We start from the raw sequence: 12643 nt of genomic DNA, 5'->3' as shown, positions 1-12643 counted from the left end.
GGGTGCATGACATTCCAGAACTGCTGCCTGAAGTGCCTGTACTCCTGTTCTTTCTTCAGCCCTGCTTGCTGTAGAGGAAGATGGGGCAGAAATGCAGTGCCTGCTCCCCTCCATCTTCTGCAATTTTCCACTTAACATTGGCTGTCTTGGGTGTGGGTGTTGGCTTGCATTAAAGATGCAAAGTGAGTTAAAGTTGTATGATAATGAATTACTGCCTCCCATGACAGCTGTTTATTCCCTTTCTGATGCTTTTCTTGCAGAGGCCACTTTAATCTTTGGGCATTTTAAGCAGCTTTTACTTTCCTTAGCCACTGGAGAGCTCTCCTGTTGCTGCCTATTCTCCTGACTTTTTTTTTTTTTTTTGGTTTTGCATTTGAGGCTACATTTTTGATCCAAGTAGTTCATTGTTTGTGGCTCCATGAATCTGCCTTATGGCTTTTCACTGGAGGACTGGCACTGACACATATTTCCTTCCAGCAGCATCCTGTTCAATTAGTGCTCTGTGACAGGTTGCAGTCCCTACTCAGCAGCAGCTGGAGAGTTGGAACATAAGCCTCTCTTTTGCTTGGTAGCCCTACAGAGGCTTCTCCATCAAGCTCTGAACCTCTGGTGAACAACTAAATCTTATTCCCTGCTCATTTGTATTTTATGTGTAGCATCTTACTTTGCATTCATCTATATTTATGATACATCCCGGTGTACAGGCAACTCCTTTCAGAGCAATTTTCTTGATGTCATTAGCCTCACTGGCAACTTGCTAACTGAACAGCAGAAGGCTTTAGGAGGATTCAAATAACAATTAGATAATTATGTCTACAAGAATAACGTGACATTTTGTAGCTAGACAAGGGAGCAGAAAGTGGTTCCAGTGATATCAGCAGAAGCATGTTTTAGGTGAATACCCAGAAGTTTAAGAGATTCTCTAAATCAGCTGAAGTTCCATGAGGCCTCACAGACCCTTTATCTGCCCACAGGGTCCCATAATAGATTTTTTATTCCTTGCTCTCAATGTTTCTCACTTTTCCAATATTTAGGGTCCTCCAGCACGTGTCTGCAACTACTCTGTCCTGAAGCTGCTCTCCCTTCCCAGCCAAACCCTCTGGTACACTTGGCTGCAGTTTTGAGAGATGTCAGAGGACAGGCTGTAAGGAACCAGAGCTCCTCACCAAAGCTCGAAGTGATCTCAGACGTGTTGCCTTGCACTTGCCACACACTTTTTGTGATAGTCATTACCAGCTGGCTTAAAGCAAATCCAGTGGGAAGCAGGACAAGAGATCAGAGCCAGGCACTCCTTTTCAGGCTGAGTTTAAACAGCTCTACAAGGAGGGCAGAGCTGCTCCCAATGAAGTGTTTGCAGTCTGCAGTGCAGTTGGACCCACAAAACTGCTTGTGACAAACCCCCTAGCAAAGTCATAGCATCACAGAATAATTTAGATGGGAAAAGACCCCTAATATCACCAAGTCCAAACATTAAACCAGCACTTTCAAGCCCACTGAACTGTGTCCTTCAGCACCACATCTACACATCGTTCTGGAGACTTTCTGGGGATGGTGCCTCCACCATTGCCCTGGGCAGCCTGTGCCAGGACTTGCCCACTGTTGTGGTGAGGAACTTTTTCCTAATATCCAAATAAATCTCCACTGGGTCAACTTGAGATTGTTTCTTCTTGTTCTGTCATGTGCAACCAGCTCCCACCTGGCTCCAGCCTCCTTTCAGGTGGTTGTAGAGGGTGACAAGGTTTCTCCTGAGCTTCTCTTTCTCCAGGCTAAGCACCCCCAACTTCTTCAGCAGCTCCTTGTAGTACCTGAGCTCCAGACTCTTCTCCAGTTCCACCTTAGCCCTTGCCCACACGTGGAATCAATCCATTGGAAGTACTGATGGTTTTATTCAGAAGGAAATAAAGGAGCTTATTCCTCGAGTGGGAGGCTACTGCAAGCCATATTTGTTTTTTAGAAACAGGTAGATAAAAGAGATATGCAAATTCACTTTGGAGGGGTTGAATCACATGAATACCTGATGTCAAATTCTAAGTGCTCATCATGTTTTGGTTAAAAATTCCATGAAACGATTTAATCTTTTAGGATTGTAAAATAGATGGAAGATATTTTTAAATGGATAACCCTGCTTCCAAGCTCATGTGGATGTCTCAAAGAGACCTTTTCATCACCAACCTGTTCTTGGAATTTAATTTTCATGAAACAATGGGGGTAATGACAGCCCATGCACTGCAATACATATGTATGCAATTGTGCAAGTAACAGCACAAAAATCACCACGAAACATCCATAATGCAGCTTTGTGGATAGAATCAATGGAATGAGCATACAAGCAAAGAATTCACCTTTGGTACTTTCCACTGGTGGAGATGAGGGACTAGATTTTTTGTAAGGATATTTAATCAGTTAAGATAGAAATGTTTTCACAGGCAGAATTTCAGAAACATTTGACAAAGAACTCTTCAGAATTTCCTGAGACATTTGGCTTAATATAAACACATATAAATATTAAAAAATATGATGTATGTGGTTAAAGAAGTTGTCTCCCATTGCAGCAGTTTGTCTGGTTGGACCAGAATAATCAACAGGAGATGGCTGGAAAGGTGTTTGGTGGTTGTCCATCTGTAACAGTAGATGTGACAGAAAAACTTTCCAAGTCAGCTTCTTTCTCATCTAAGGGTACTTTGGAGGCAAAGCTCTGAACTGTTTGTATGTGCTCAGGAAGGAAAAGGGGATGAAAATAAAACCTCTTGGAGTAATATCTCCTCTATTGCTTTTTAGGAGAACACATGTAGGGATCAGATCCTTCTCCAGCAGGTGGAATAAAACCAAATAAAATAAATCTCTCCTTGTAACATGGAGCCATAGTGCTACAGAAAGCAGAAAAAAAATTGCATAATCTGTATAGGGTGGTCCTTCTGTTTATCACACCACACCATACTGATTACTGAAATAGTAGAATAAGGCTGGTTTTTTTTCCTTTTGGAACAGTTAAAAATCTAATCAAGTGTTCCTACTTTTTAACCTGACTGCTGCCAAACTCACCTGGCTACAGGATTTTACAGCAACAGGTAAGGATGGGTTTGTGACACAACAACTATGTTCTAAAGATGTTCCCAGAAGCAGTTCTTTTTGAGGTTATAGAGCAGAATCTCTTGCAGTTGTTGTGACACTTATTATGGCTGCCTGCATTCTGGGAGGTTTTCCAAAAGGAAACAAATCAACAGTGATAGCAAAATATTATCTTATTTAATTTTTGGGCAGAGAAAATGAAAGAAAATGAGAATAAAGGTGTTTGTAGCAGTATTGAGAATACAGTTCAGAGCTTCTTTTTCTCTTTCATGCTCTTTAATCATTCAACTTTCATTTATTTTATGATTCTCTGTATAGATGTATAAAATTGTGCCGATGTATGTATGACTTCTTCACTGACTCTGAAATCTCACTGAATTACACTACGGTTTCTTGGCACAATGTTCATATTTTCCACTACAGTTTTGTGAAAAAAGTGTCTTCCATCTTACTGTACTGCTGCCAAAGTCACAAATCAAGCAATATTCAAGGTGCTCCAAGATTATCTAGGCTGAGTTCCTTAAATGATTGATTTTAAATTTAACTGTTAATTTAGGACATTTTCTAAATTTCTTTGTTCTATGATGCATGCTAAAAAGACATTTATGCTTAAAAAGCTTAACCATAAATTCTGACATATTTTAAAAACTCCTGAAGCTGCAGTTTAAACAACACACCAAACAGTTCATTATGAACAATCATCTTATAAGCTGCCAACGTTGCTAGTGATACTCAAAACTTAACAAAATATAACAGCATAATTTTAAATTCTGGTAAAGAAGTTTCTTGCATCTGAGCAATGTTAGTTAAGGGTTAGACAAGTAAGTGTGATAGATGTATCTTTGTTGTAGGCAGTTGCATCAAAGGAATCTCACACAGGACTGAACATCTGCAAGTGCTGTAGCAAATATCATTCATCTGACAGACCAACTAATTTGCTGCAGTTATTCCAGGAAGATTTTACATCCAGATAGCTGAAGTTTCTGTATAAAATGTAATTTACTGCTGAAATGCCCTAGGAGAAAACTTCACAATTCAGTTGTGCCTATTGAGCCTTTGCCAAATACCTCAGGTCCTTAAATAATGGGGCCAAATCTCCATCTGGTGTAAATTAGCACACCTCCACTGGTGTCAGTGGAATGATTACAATTTACACCAGCAGAGAGTATAAGCATCTGTGTTTATTCATGAAAAATAAATGATTTCACAGAATGATTACAAAACAATTAAGCCTGGCATTTACTGGCATCATGTAATTGCATGTCATCCTGTGTACCTGCAAATACAGAGAGTTACATACAGAGAACACTCAGACTGAATATTGGGTTGAATTCACAGCAGATAACTAAAGCACCAGTGACACAATTCCCTGCTGAAATGAAATGTAATGAGGACTATGGAGAGAAATAATTCTGCAGTCTACCTTTCTCTTCACTTAATTTAGTGCTTGGTGCAAAGTTACAGAAAATTAGTCAATTCGTTGTGTCTCTTTTCACCTTTTTTCCATTAATAGTGAACATGGAATTAGTTAATTCTTACAGATAGTGTGCTGGAGAACTGCTTTTAGACAATGCAGACAGATGGACTCTCTCTTCCATGAAGCCTTGTTAAACCAATAATCTATAGTATTAATGTTTTAACTGTAAATAGCATTTAGTGTTAGTATCTCCTAGTTTACACTTCAATTGGAAAGTACAGAATTATATTAAATCTGTGTACAGGACTCCTCCTTTAAAAATCTCGGTAGGCTTTGGTTCTTCATCTGATTCAGCATGGCAGGGGTTAGCTCTTAGATGCCACTGTTCTCCAGGGAATGGTAGTGATGATTAAGTTGAGAATCCCAGCCCTGATAATTAGCTCAGAGATTCTGTATCTGGATATGTGCTGTAAAAAAAAAAAAAAAAAAAAAAAAAAAAAAAAAAAGAGAGAGAGAAGAGAAGAGAGAGGAAAGGAGGAAAGGAAGTGATTTTTAGGGCAGTTAGCCCTAAGGAGCTGGCTAACCAGATGTCTCAGATTTTATACCTGCCAGCAGCTGGTTGGACAAAATAATTATTTACTATATGGAATGGGCATGTGTATTGTCTCCTCCCTGATTTACTGTTTAATGTGTTTCTTTTTGAAAGACAGAAAAAGAAGAAGGAGAGAGGGAGCGAAATGGTGGCGGAGAATAAAGAAAGGTAAGAAGAAAGGAAGAAAGGAAGAAAGAAAGAAAAGAAAAAAGGAAAAAAGAGGGGAAGGAAGGAAGATAGAAAGAACAATAGTTTTCATCTATGTTAATCAGTTCATAATGAATTCCCCCCAAAATGATGAATAAAGCTCCACTGAAAGCAACAGAATTTCTCTGTTGTAAATAAGTCAATACTTTTCATGCATAATTTTTCTTCTGTTTTGCAGGTCATTTTTCCACCTCTGTTTTTTTCATTTATCACTACTGTTGTTGAATGGGGTAAGAAATCCAACCTGTTGTACTTGCAAGATACTAGATTTATACTGGAGCATTTAAAATTTATTTATAGACATGGTAAAAGCAACAATATCTTGCACGTTAGCAAGGCAAGAAATTCCCTACAGGAAACAGGATTTATAGATAAGTTCTTTTATTTGGGACTGCAGATTAAGGGTAACATGTATGGCTAACACCCCTTTAGCTGTGATAGGCACTCATTTTAAATTATCAATTTAAATAAATTATTAATTATTAATCTAAATTATTAACATTTTACTAAACAATATATATTGTGCTGGCATGCCAGCACAAGAGGTACTCAAGTCTATTACCTAATTTTTGAGATTTTTCAGTTTAGAAGGTGCTATGAAAATCCAGTTAAGAAGTGCTGTTTTTAGAGAGGGCAACAGAGTACTTCTTTCTCATAATTTATTCCTCCAAACTAAGTGCATATTTCCCATTAAATCTGTTTTGTTTATTCACTCAAAATCACGGAATAGAGTTTTTTGTTGAAAGATTTGCTCTAAATGTGAATTTTATGGCTCAACTGAGATGGGTCAGTTACTCAGATGATCTTACAGAGGAAAAGTTTGGCTAATACACGGACCTTAAGAAATCCTGACTGCCAGTATGTGGATGTGCAATTATTTAAGTTTTATCAGCCAAGACAAAGAATCAGGGAAAAAATAAAAATCTAACCTTTGGCCTTGCCTAGATAAAATATGTTTCAAATATCCACAGTGAAATAGGATTCTGAAATGTCTGTATGGCATCTTAAAGGTATATCTGGCCTTTTTTGTAGGTACTACAGAGCTTAAAGAGGTCAGAGTACTCTAGTACTCCAGTACTTTAAAAAATGTTTGGGGGCTTTTCCCTGAATATTTTCTGCAAATATGCCAGTGATCCTGTTAAAGTGTGTGTTTTCTTATCTCTCTTTTATTCCAAAACAATACAACTGCTGATATAAAAAGACATTGTGACCCCTGATTACAACATAAACAGTGATAGTGGTGATTGTAGAATTAGTGTAGGTATTTTTGAGTGTGGTAAATCTGGCATTATTCTTCAAGAGCAAGGTCAGTCTGACATATGTGTTGCATAGTGTGTAAACAGTCAGGAGCTGCTGTTGGTTTGTAAAAAACCCACAAAACCCCACACACAATAACCCCAAAACCTGAACAAGAAACTATGTAGTGCAATAGATCACAACCTTCTTAGAAGGAAGACATATAATGCAGATTGGAGGCACTCTGGGGAAAAATTTCAGCCCCCAATTCAAATCATACTCTGTCTCAAATATCATTGTTGTGGAATAAAGTCTGTATGGGTCTATTTTCTGCTTTGTTGGCTTCGAAGTAAAAAAAGCACATTAACTTAAGCTAGCAAAGGAAAATCTGTTATTCAGCAAGATCCATGAATAATGTGAATAGTTCAACAAAACTCAAATAGTGGTGAGTTATACAGAGTCACAGAACAAAATCATGGAGGTTCTTCTCATTGTAAAAATATGGAAGATCTAAAAAAATCCTGTTAAAGCCACAAGTGAGAACCATCAGTGTTGCACATTCTGAGAACCAAAGAATGAGACTGCCTTGTGATGCCTGATTTCCTAAGTCTTCTCATTTACCCTGCCTGAATTGCTCAAGCAGAAAAACAATTGGTTCTGATTATGAAAGCAGCATATATGTGGGACTTATATTCATTTCAGCAAGAATTAACTTCATACAACAGAGACCATAATATGGTCCTTGACATTTAAAAGGCCACAAACCTCTAATTTTCCTTGCTAAAATCTGTGTTCTTTTAAGTATTATGAAATATATATCCATAGATTTTAATGAGGAAAGGCACCATATAAATTCTGAGAAATCATTTCAATACATTTAAATTAATTTCTGGAACAAAAGAGAATTTTTCTGGATCAAGCTTCCACAATAATATGGATAATTAATCTTTCATTCCAGAATTTCTCTGGGGAGAGAGGCAAATGGTTTTAATTTGTTACTAAACATCAATCTTAAATTACTCTAAAGACTTTGCCTTTATTTGTCATGCAACATATTGTATATTCCTAATCTGTCGAATGAGGACATTGGAATTCATATCTTAAAATACATCGTGCAAACACCTCCTTTCAAAACAAAGGAATAAGTGCATTTTTTCTCAAGTCTGTTCATTTTCCTAATACTAGATTTTTTAATACTAATTTTATACCAGTGCTGTATTGCAAAAAAATTCTGATTCAAATTGTAACTTTCCTTCTAACCATATAATCACACTACTGTCTTTGACCAGAGGGAAAGTTCTGGACTCTAAATTGATTTCTTTCTTTTATTTTCATTTTGTGATGTAATTCAGATTTTATTCTGAATGAAATCACATTCAAGGCTGAAGAAAGGACAACTAATCTTCCACATCTTATTTGGCTAATATCTGTTAAAAGTGAAATTGAGGAACACCCAATATGCAGAAAGGTTTCTGAGAAAACAGAAATAGCAAATACTTAAAATTGCAGCATCTTTATTAATGCATAGTCAGCACAGGTGAAACAGATAATCATGAATTTTTTCTCCATCCTGGGCTGGGTCTGGCTAGAAAAGTCTTGTTCTTTCAATAGAAACATGAAAATAAATGGAAGAGATCTCAGATGGATGTCTCTGTTAAAACAAAGATGTAAGTCACTTTTATGTCATGGGAAATTTATCCATATATGTACTGATCAGTAGTACTAGTAGTTTTACATTAATACAGATTAAGGAAGAGCTTGAAGTTTTTCCCAAAAAGTGTGCAGTAACTCTATCTGTTTTATCTTTAAGTAAGTCAACACAAAGTATAATCCTTTCATGACATTTTTTACAGCTGGCATTACTTTCCAGAGTGTTGTTACAGCCTTTTTTCTTTTTTTTTTCAGTTGGTGGATAGGGAAGTGATAATTGTTAGTCTCATTCTTGGGAGGACTAGAACAGTCCTTCACAGAGGACTCCACAGAGCACTCTCAGTGATCCAGAGACAAAAGATACCTCTTGTCATCTCTAGTCTCGTCATCTCAAAGTCCAAGGCGGTGTTTCTGAGATGTCAGGCTTGCATAAATTCTTGCAAAAATCTATATAAAATGGATCACAGTTAATAATGGCAGTTAAAGTATTCTAGAAGTGTTTAAATAGCCTTGACTAGTTGCTCAGTCTCATACTAGACTGTACTGAGGCCGCTTACAAAGGCTGTGCTCATACCCCTGAAATAAAAAGTCATGATGAAGACATTGGTGAGGTTGAGAGAATTTGTGTATTAGAGAAATTTGAGGGGGAAAAATGGGAAAGAGGGACTGAAAAAAAAAGTCTTCCTAAACACCAAGTTGTTTTCCTCTGCAGCTTCAGAACTTTGTGATATTTTGAACTCAACTGCAATCATGAGGAAAAAAAAAAGACAGAGGAGAGAAAGAAGAGAAAGAAAAAGAAAAAGAAAAAGAAAAAGAAAAAGAAAAAGAAAAAGAAAAAGAAAAAGAAAAAGAAAAAGAAAGAGAAAGAGAAAAAGAAAAAGAAAAAGAAAAAGAAAAAGAAAAAGAAAAAGAAAAAGAAAAAGAAAAAGAAAAAGAAAAAGAAAAAGAAAAAGAAAAAGGGAAAGAGAAAAAGAAGAAAAAGAAAGATAAAAAAAAGAAAAAGAAAAAGAAAAAGAAAAAGAAAAAGAAAAAGAAAAAGAAAAAGAAAAAGAAAAAGGGAAAGAAAAAGAAAAAGAAAAAGAAAAAGAGGAAAAGGAAAAGAAAAATAAAAAGAGAAAGAGAAAATAGAAAAAGAAAAAAGAAAAAAGAAAAACAATAAAAAAGAGAAAAGAAAAAAGAAAAAGAAAAATATAAATGGAATTTATTCAAAACACAGGTAGAAAATAAAAGGAGTGTTTGACATATGTGGAGGTGCCATCAACAATATGGACAGTATGAGAAGGAAACACCTTCTCCCCTCCCTTCTCTCCTCCCCAAAATATAGCAGACCTGAGCCTCTGGAAAGCTGGTGACATACCTCAAGGTTAGATGACCTAAACTTTTCTGAGAAACAGTAACTTTCTGTGCCAGACTTTCCTGCATTCTTCTAAATTAAACATTGTGATACGGGAGAAATGTCTGTTAGAAACCTGAGTATAGAAATATATTTCTCCTCGTCAGCATAGGCTGACAGATCAATAACTGATTCTGTCTCTGCTGGAAGGAGCCCTGGAGTATTGCTACTGCATCATGAGTGCTCCTCTCAGTCACAGACAATGGAGCAGTAGTGAAGGTAAAGGAGGAGAGAAACAGTAGGCAGAATAAAGTCTAGCAGAACATTTCCTGCATAGGATTGAAGCTCATACATAAGTGGAAATGCCTCTGCATGTTACAGCAATACCTCCCTTATTTTTCTTGACATGTTTGTGCCCTGGTTGGCCCCTTTTTCCACCCGCCTCAAGTCTCAGTAACAAGGGAGAGATGCTTTCTGACAGACAAAAGATAATCTTACACTTGACTTCCAATATCAAGGCATTTTAACTGGCACACTTTATATTGAATAATTCATGGCTATTCAAGCTTTACTTCACTTCACAAAGAAAGTGCTTTCTCTTAGCAGTGACTAGATATGAGCAGCTAATTCATTATTTAAAGAGATTAAGTATTAGCAACTGGTATGGGCTCTTCAGAGCTTTTTTTATTCCCTTTGCTCATGTTATCCCCTGCCACTTCCCTGCCTAGTACAGATTTTAGATTGATTTTACCATATTAAAATCTTTTTTAAACTGATCTCTGCCTTAAACCCTCACAATTTCAAGTGCTGCATTGCCTCATTTTAAAATGTAAAATAATAGGTAAAAACTGCAATATACTGGTGAAAGGGCTTAAATCCCTGTTAGCTCATGGGAACATACACAAATAGAATGGTTTTACTCTTGTTGTTTAAAAACCAGCAGGTAAAATTTGTGAAGTGGTGATACATATTTATGACAGTCTCCAGGTTCTCACATCTTGGAGTGGGGAAGGAAGAATGGATGTTTGACTGGAGCAACACAAGTTCCTCATTGTTAATTTTTGAAAAGCAGTGGTTGTGTAGATCAGCTGCTGGCATTCAGGGATTTCTCTCCTTTGGAATGCAGACCCCCAGATGCTGAAATGAGGTGAGATGATTTAAATGCCAAAAGCTCTGCCATTAGATATTACTTTACAGACAAAATCATTCTTTCAGACTGGAGATAATTAAGATTGTTCTGTTTCAGCAACATTCTTATGAGCAAAATTTCTTGTAGATTGAAATTAAAGAGACCCTTTTCCCTGGCACTTGATCAGACCTTGAACCAGCTTTTAGTCTCTCATGCATTACTTTAGATGCAAAAATATGGGCACATAGTGATATATTTTGGTAACAAAACCCACAAATTCGGGTATAACTGGGGAATATTTTTCTCCTGATAGTTCCAGGAAATGTGCCCACTGTATAGTCCGTGGCATGAGTGTCACCTGTTCACCATTCTGCTTTGGGTCCAATATTTATGCTAGACTGCCCATGGCAGGAGTATTGCAGCTAGAAGGTCTTTAAGGTCCCTTCCAGCCAAACCACTCTATGAGTTTGTGATCCTGTGATTCTATGCATGGCCAACTGTGCATAAACACATTTTATCAGAAAGAGATCCTCATTTGGTTTCTTCACAGGATGCCCTGCATGCTAGAGGCATTGACATGCCTTCAAAGGCTGCCATTCCATCAAGCTCCTCTGCAGCTACACAATTTGTGGAACTCACAGAAAACAGACTTTTTTATATTTTTCTGCTGGCAGTGTTTTAAATGTAACATAGCAGCCTTAGCAGTGGTATGACCTTACTCTGCAGAGGAAGAATACATGTGTATACCTAGAAAGAACAGCAAACCCAGAAGCCTCAGGCAGGAAAGCATTTAAGTCCATTATCATGTAAATGTGAGTAGCCCCTGTGAAACGCTCTGCTCTCCAGATCTAAAACTGAAAATTCTGCAGGGTAGTGTGCATCTCTGCACAGACTCTGTGTCTCAACAGCAAAAAGATGTCTTTAGCTCACAGAGGTGAACTAAGCTGAGCTAGGATTTTTTGATGCACGGGAAGGGTTTCTTTACTGTTAGCATCAGAGCAATGTCAATATGATTTGAAATTGTTAGAAAGTAACTGTCCCATCCAAATGTAGATTTAGTGCAATTTAGTAGTTTTGCCGTGAATACCATGAATACAGGCTCCAGGCAAACAAATAATAAAACAAAGTGAATCAATTTCCTTTCATTTCAGGCATGGGCTCCTGGGGAAATACAGCCTATGCTCTCTACTGTGCAGCTGAGGAAGAGACATGCACATGACCAAGTTTTTGGACCCAGCTTTAGATATCCCTGCACAATGCTGATAGTGCTTGGGATGTGCCCTAAAGCTTCCCCTTCCATCACTGAAAGAGTCATGGGAAAATGAATTAAACCTATCCCATATAGACATTCTGTTTTAGCATGCAATTTCTTTACCTTATTATTATATGACTGTGCTCTCATTCATGTCAAGTATCTTGAAGAAATAGATAAAGAACTGTTTCTCCCCATGCCTCTCTCTGCTACAGCCTTTTACTAAGTTTCACAGTTTTACCTGACTTCACACAACTATTTTTGTTATCACGTGCAAAAATATGAGTTAGAGAATCTGGTTTATTCAAGCTTTCACTGATTTTTTTAGCCAAATAGCTTGCAGCTCCCAGGATTTACAAGGGAAAACAGCAATACCTGGGGTCACAACTAAAATTTAATTCAGACCACTTGTTTTCAGCTCCATTTAAAAAGTTCATAATTTTTTATTAAAGGAAAAGGTATGTTTTTATTCACTGTTTGGACTGAATTGAAAGAGTTTTGATATAATTCTCACAACTTAAGCCAAGCTTAATCGCTGTTTTTAACTCAAGATGGTTGCTCACTGAATCAAAGCACTGTTACTGGAGAAAGTGCAGAGAGCACAGGACTATTTTACATTGAGCAAAGTCACAGGTCAGACAAGGAAAAACATTTTCCAGAATAATTTCAGATACAGGATTGGAACTTTTCCTTGGAAATATTTTTGTTACTATAGGTATTACCTAAAGCAGGAGAAAGCAGGGTCAAGAAAAGGAAAT

The sequence above is a fragment of the Oenanthe melanoleuca genome, chromosome Z (assembly GCF_029582105.1).
Source record: "Oenanthe melanoleuca isolate GR-GAL-2019-014 chromosome Z, OMel1.0, whole genome shotgun sequence".
Taxonomy (NCBI): domain Eukaryota; kingdom Metazoa; phylum Chordata; class Aves; order Passeriformes; family Muscicapidae; genus Oenanthe; species Oenanthe melanoleuca.
Note: the sequence above shows the minus strand (reverse complement) of the source record.